General features: G+C 43.6%; 1 long non-coding RNA gene across 1 annotated transcript; it reads right to left on the bottom strand.

Annotated features, from left to right (window-relative positions):
* Window positions 1–2,819: 2,819 nt before the first annotated feature.
* Window positions 2,820–7,090, bottom strand: LOC110329317. The gene is made up of 3 exons (XR_002380916.1): window positions 7,027–7,090; window positions 4,555–4,621; window positions 2,820–3,897 (listed from the first exon to the last, which is right to left on the bottom strand). It is a non-coding gene; the product is annotated as an uncharacterized LOC110329317 (long non-coding RNA).
* Window positions 7,091–7,469: the final 379 nt, after the last annotated feature.

The following is a 7,469-nucleotide window of genomic DNA, read 5'->3' as shown; positions in this document are numbered from 1 at the left end:
TCCCAAGGCATGTAAGCTGTAAAGTCTGCAAGGATGTTACTGGCTGAGGACTGGGGAGGGTTTAAGCCTTGATGCTGTAAGAGCATAGCAGTTAATCTACCTGCCTTGGTTACAGATCAACCTTTGGCTCTGGCTTACCACCTTCCACTTTATCTTCTTAGACCTCCTTCCTGCCCTATATGTGAGGACATGAGACACAGAGAGGGGACGTTTTCAACCACCTTTGATATATTAGGAACCACAGAACAAGATGAGTCACTGCCATTAATGTGAAAGGCTCATTCTAAAATTGCCTTAACCGTGATTTTAGTAGCTCCTATCCATCTTGGTCTCCTGCTCTAAGTGAGTTGAGATGAGCCATAATCACCTTTACTTATAAATTCGATGGGCTGTGGAGACAGTTCCAAGCCACAGAGAAGGCATTTCCCACTCCGAGCTGGCTGCCTGACATGACACTCAGAGGATATCAAATGGGAGGTTTTCAGGTTCCCTCCCCCTCCTTCTGCTCTAGATCTTTACACTGGAGATTTTTAAAGTCAAAATTGCACAGAGTGGATTGGTTGCTGCACCCCATGGAGAAGTTCAGAAAGTAAAAGGTAGGGGGGTGTAGCCTTAGGCTTGTAAGGAGGACGAGAGTGACGGGTGTCCACCCACACGAACTGTTCTGTGAAGTTATGAATCATAGTGTACTCAACTCCTAATTTTCACCCAGGAAGGGAAAACGACTGAGCACTGTTGAAATGTTTTGTTCCAATGTTTCTCCCAGAGAGGGTCCTCATAATGCCTTCTGGGGGAATGTGTGCTCTAATTGGCATAATTAAATTATTGCCATAGAACTGGCGTGGTGTGGTTCCTGCAGTGGCTCCTTTCCACCAGGAAACAGTTCTTAAAAAAACAATATCCATTCAAGTATCCGGTCACATGGCAATCTGTTTATTCTATTCTTTTCCCTCATGAGGAGGGGCATGCTCAACAGATTCGAATCACCTTACTGGAGAAATTAGTTGAAAAGTAAAACACCAGCTGATAGTTTCTGTTTCAGCCCACACCTAATAAAAGGTTGAAGTGACTTTTTCTTTTTTTCCTTTTAAATTGGCAGATTATTTACTTCGGTGTGAGTTACAATGTTGCTAAAGTCTTTTTCTTTTTTGAAGTTTAAAACTGTTCACAGTAACCTAAAATTCAGCCCCCCTTCCTCTCATTTCTTAACAAAGCACGAGGGAATGGTCATGCAGCCTTGAAGTGTCACAGTGAGGAAGACTGTGGAGAAACAGAAAACTGGTACTGTGCTAAGTGCAAAACACCTTGAAAGATCCAATAGTGTATGCTAGCTTCAAGGCCTCCCTCAAGTGCATGCCCATATTTGATGCTATTGTAATCAGGGTTAAGGGGTGGCACAGGGAAAGAGTGTTTAGGCCACAAAGTCTTTCATGAATGAATTGATACTGTTATTGTGGAAGTGGGCTTTTGGTGAAAGGAAAGGTCCTTCTGTGTGTCCCTATTCTGGGTTTGCTGCTCCCTCACCCTTCTGGCCCTGTTATGACATAGCAGCTAGATGACAGAACCTGTTCTAGGACCATTAAGCCATAGTTCCTATTGTTCAACAATTACCCAGCCTGCAGTATTATGTTACAGAAGCCTAAAACTCATGACCACATCATGGTCTCAGGCTTATAAGTAGTGCATGTGAGTGAAAATGTGAAAGGAACAGGGAGAAAAGAGACAGATGGTCGATTGAGATGGCAGAAATGTAAGAATCCCCTCCCACCTTTTGTTTTCCATCAGCACACTTACAATATTGTTTGAACAATAAACATGGCTATAAAGGAACTCGGTTAAATGCAAGAGATGAGATATAAAGACGCTAATAAGGTATAGGGTACAGGTCCCTTTCTGTTCAGGGTGGTTGGCCTGAGTCCCTAGCTTACCAAGGTTCCAGGTGGAGAGAGAAAGCCGGGTTATAATCAGGAAACATTTTCTGTGTCAGCATTTCCAGCAAATCACTTGTAGGGATTTTTTAGAAGAAAGGGGCCTGATTCTCTAGCACTCCTGTAATTTGTCATGATATAATTTCTCATTCTAAGTAAATATTCAGTTTCATGTCTAATTTCGTATTTGTAATTCTGCATCTTTTTCTTAATGAGGGTTCCTATAATTGGTTCAGCATGGCGTCTCACAACATCTGAAGGTGCCTTTGGTTAGGTGGGTCATGGGAACACCAGCTATGCACGGGGAACTGGAAGGCTAACACTGGCTCCCACTCCAGAATCTCATCAGTGTGCTGGGCAAGATGCTGCTACAGTCAGCGTTGGCTTCCACGTCCCCTGATTACTCTGTCCTTGTAAGTAGGTGGCTTCTATTTCTTAAGTCACAAGAAAAACAGCTGGAAATACTGGTGTAGAAGGTCAGGGTAGAGAAGCGGAGTGTGGTCGTGTCCAGACACTCTTTCTTTACTCTTGCCTTCACTTGAGAGGTCTTTAGCCTCACCAAAGAATCCCTAGTGCTGGCAATTCATAGAAAGATGATCCTTTTCTGAAAAACTAGCCAGCTGCCGTTCCTGTTCATCTAAGCATCAGGACTTTGTAGAACAATTAAATTAGATGATAGTGGCAGAGGACAGGAAAGAGAAAGGAACATTAGGGTGTCTTATTTGGCTTTTTTAATCCCCCCCCCCCAATTTCTTGTGTTGTGTGATGTTTGATTTAACCTCAATAATGTTCAAGAAGGGTCTAATTATTTTTTAGACCTAATTTATTTTTTAGAATTGTCAAGTCTAGCAACAGAAAAGAGAAGGTGACCAGATATATTTGGATTTCACTTAAACATAAATAAATTTTAATATATGCATCCCCCAAATTGGAATTGACAAGATATATTGAAGTGTCCTGCATGTTCCGAGGTCGTTCTGTCATTCTCCCAATTTGGAGAGGATGAAACCAAAGGCCAGAGCTTTGTAAGAGGCACAGCTGGTCTCCAACCCCAAGGCTTTGCCGTGTAAGCACCGCTTTGAAATGCCCCCTTACTATATCATGTGAAATTGTGTAATTTCTCCTCCATCCCTAGATAAATGAGAAATTAATTGCCTCTTAGAAGAGACCTTCCCAAGTTTTCAAAACAACAAACTGTGGTGGGAGAGTCCCCAGGAAACTGCAGCTAAGAATTTCAACATCGCAGGCAGATAAGATTCCTGGGGGAGAAAGCAACAGGGACTCCTCCGCTGGAGCAAACACTGAGAACCTGTGGCATTCTGAGGAAGAAATTAGAACAGGGCTGAAAGCTTGGACCTGTTGTCTTGCTCCTGGAAAGCAACTTCCTCTGTGGTCCTGATAGCGAGAGGGAAAGGAGGTTGGGGAGTACCCGACCTTCTCACCTGAGTGTCACTAGAGCCCGAGGTAAACTCACATTTCCTGTCACCTCTGAGGCTGCCGATTTACCTTCTTCTCCCATTCTACACACTGCAGAACTAATTGCCTGCCTAATTGCCAAAACTAATTGCTCTGACGTGCTTTGTTCAGCTGCTCCAGTCTCTAGCTGAAGCTCGGGCAGACTGGCTCCCCTGAGGGAAGGCTGGGATAATTCTTTCTTTGGGGAGAGGGTGCTTCAGAACAATGGAACAGGAACTGTTTATCTTTTTTCTTGTGGCTGAAGAGCAAGGAAGCTCCTTGCTCTCTTCAGGAAGGACAATAGCTCTCAGCAGAGCTGGCTGCTTCCTGAGTCGTTAGGCAGTACAGACTTCCCAAGGTGTTTCTTTATCTCCTTGAGAGTTTAGCCTTAGAGCTGGTGATTAAAGTCTGAGAAAGGTTAACAGCTTTCCCAAGTCACAAACTCCTTCATGGCAGGGATGTATTCGTGGCTTGTCTTTCTCAATTCCGAGTCCAAGATTTCTATTGTTTTATTCTGTAATTGTTAGAATAATAATAATAGCTCTTCTACATTTCCATGCAAACATTTATCAAGCCACTGTTGTGTAACATCTTCTCACTTGTAGTTTGAATAAGATTCATTCATATCTACTGAGTTGTTATGGTTACTAAGCCTTTTCTGTGAGTTATGTCATATCATCTCAAAGGGGTATGTATGAATACTTTAAGTAAGGGGAAACGGAGGCAAAGGAATTTAACAACTTGGCATGTGTAATACCCTCACGCTTCCAGCTTCTGGGTTCTGATTTATGGACAGACTTGTGAGACCATTTAAGTGTTGAGACTGGAGCAACTCAAAACTAACCAAGCAGATTGTGCAATATTGTATAAAGGCCGGATCCATGTGTTGTCATACCTCCATACTGCTGAGTTAAGAATAAACAATTACAAGACCAACTTGCAATGCATTCGAGGTGTTACAAAGAATTTCTGTAATTTCCTGCTTAGTGGAAAACCCCAGTGGGTTGGAAACATTAGCTAGGTGATTGGCCCTGGGGGCGGGGAGCAGATGCCTCAGTTTCATCTGTGTGAGGACAATTAGAGTCCATGGTCTGAAGACCCTGCCGAGCTGTTCTTCTTAGATGGAGCCTGTCCAAGGTAAAATCACGCAATGTCAGAGGCTCACACTAACCTTCGGGATAGCTCCCCAGTGACTGTAAATGAGAGTCTTACTGCTTGATGAATGGTCTTCTCCTGTCCTGTAACAAGAATAATAAAAGCAATGACACTGTTGGGTGGATTAAGCATTTTCTCCTCCAGAGGTAACCTATGGACTACTCAAATAGTAACTGTTTTGAAGCTCCAAAAATAAATTGTATAAATTGGATTTTGAAGGAAAAGAAAGATATATGGGACAAAGATAGAGGTTTAAAAGTGAAGAAGAAAAGAAGGTTGATAATTTCATTGGCTAAAAAAGGATCTATTAAAGGGTAATTATGTGCACTAAGAAAGCACTATATAAGTGGATTTAACAGGGAATGTTTGGGCACATTTAGAGGAGCATGGAGTGTGGGGGAGGGTATTTTTCTTTTCCTTCGGGGAGAGTTGTCTTTATGAAAACCAAAGGCTTTACAACAAATATATTTTTTGGCACTGATTGTCTTGTTAATTCTTTTTGGCTGACTTTATAAAGTGTTCATGACCTCTTAAATTCCAAATCATTGGATGAATAAAGAAGTGAGGTATGGTACAGATGAAGATTACCTTGACTTCAGTAGGACAGATGTGCAGCCTGTGGCGCTGGGGACTCTAGGATGGGAGGTAATGGAGGTCAGAGGCTGGGGTCTTTTTCCTGATCTGTGACCTTCTCCAGGTTTCAGGGTCTTTCTTCCTACATGAAATTATGGATCTGAACCCATCTGAAACCCTAGGCTACATGTGGGTTTGTAATTGTACAATATGATAATAATTTCTGATTAGAGCCTGTTAGTCCTTAAGGTCTTTAACACTGCAGCAAATGAATAATAATAATAATAAAGAACAAGAAGAGAAGAAAAGAAATAAAAACAGGAAAAGGAAAAGGGAAGAAACCATGGTTTGCTCCTAGGTACGGTGGAGGAGATTTATTATAGATGTGTAAGAGAGCATAACCAGAGGCAAGGAACTCTGGGAGTCCAACTGGGCCATGTTGGGAGTTGAGGAGAGGAAGGATGAGGGGGTAGAGAGGGGGACGAGCTGCAGCAGCCAGGAGGCCCGAAGGTACAGAAAGAGCGGGTAATCAAAAATGGTTGGATTATATAAAGAAGAGCAACCCAGTCCCCGGGGCTGGAGAGAGTTCAGGGTAGTCATCAGGGTATGCTAGCCAGGAGGGCCCTCTGTACCAGGAAGGGACTGAGGGGTGCAGGGAGAACCTGGCAGCCAGGTTCTCTTTGATAGGTTAAATAGGCATCTCAGTCATTTACGCTCAGGTTTGGAACTTAACATTAGCTATAGTACAAATGTTCATATTTCGGTTTGTGTTCTGGGAATTGTAGTAATAGACTTCTAGTCTAGAGCAATCCAATTCTAGACTCTCACCCAGAAAAGGAAGTGACATGACTCTTCCCCTACCTGCTTCCTGCTTCGATTAGGGTAGTAGCTGATTATTTTTTTTCTCAGAAAGAACCTGGCCGTCTTAGAGCAGCAGGTCATGAATATCACTGTCATTTGAAACTCCAGGCTGCTTGCTGTGCAGATTGGGGGACAGACCATTCTGCTCCCCACTCCCACCTCAGAGTCAGATGACACAGACTGAGCAGCTGCTTACAATCTGGAGGTTGTCAAAATCAGGGTGTCAAGACGGCTGATGTCTTCTGAGGCCTCTCCTTCCTTGGCTCACCGATCCCTTTTTCTGTCTTCTTCCTGTCCCTTTGGGACGAATTCACTCTTCAGCGGTCTGCCTCTCTGCCCAAACCTCGTCCATTCTTCAGATAATATAGCAGTCTTTGTAAAATAGACATCACCACCACTTTACTTAAGAATTGTATTACACGTTGTTCACTGTGTGGGGGGGGGAGGGGGGATACGGGGTGAGTGTGCAGATCACAGCTTGTGGATGGAGGCGAGAGGATGAGTCATAGGAGTCTGTTCTGTATCTCCATCCTTTAAGTCCCTGAGATCAAACTCAGGTCATTAAGCTCAGTGGCAAGGTGACCTTACCTGCATCACCACACAAACAGTATATGGATAACATGTAATAGATTTATTTATTTATTTATTTTATTATTTTATGTCTATGAGTCCACTAGCTGTCTTCGGACACACCAGAAGAGGACATCAGATCCTATTCCAGATGGTTGTGAGCCACCAGTGTGGTGGCTGGGAATTGAACTCAGGACCTCTGGAAGAGCAGTCAATTCTTAATCACTGAACCATCTCCTACCCCGACATCTTAAAGGAACTCACTGGACTCTCTAGTGTACTAAGACTGGTACCTTACTTTTAGAAAGGCCATCTCACTAGTCCCTAACAACTTTCTTTTAATTCGATTGCCTCTGCTAAGTCCCTTTCTCCAGAACCGGTTGCATTCTGAAACCCTGGAGGTCAAGGCTCTAGCATATCACTGGGAAGACACCCAATTTAATGTGCACCCCATAACATGACCCACAAGAAAGAGGCTTCCTACCTGCTGCCCAGAATCTATTCAGGGAGCCCTCCTCTTGCTACATGCAAAGGGGAAGACAGTTAATGACGGGACTACGGCAGCAGGAAATGGCTGCAGCAAACCACCGGGGAAACACCTGCATAATTCAGTTGTGACAGTAACTGTATTTCCTCCTGTAAACCCTGGCTAAGCTACCTCATCTTGGGGATATAGTATGTTCATCATGGCCACTGTGAGCCAAGCCAGAGCTTCTGCCCTAGGCTGGGCATGGCACTTGGACACGTGTCATTTGGTGGGAGGCAGAAACTGCCTATCAAAGGGAAACACCTGCTACAGAAGGTTCACTGAAGCCTGAGAAAATAAAGGTCAAAGACACTGGGCTGAGCTGCCACCGTTCTCCACCATTATTCCAGGGTAGAAGGCAGCTATCAGTTCATAATGCTGTGAAAGAAACTAAGAAATGT

The sequence above is a fragment of the Mus pahari genome, chromosome 12, assembly GCF_900095145.1.
Source record: "Mus pahari chromosome 12, PAHARI_EIJ_v1.1, whole genome shotgun sequence".
Taxonomy (NCBI): domain Eukaryota; kingdom Metazoa; phylum Chordata; class Mammalia; order Rodentia; family Muridae; genus Mus; species Mus pahari.
This window is presented reverse-complemented; position numbering and strand designations above follow the sequence as displayed.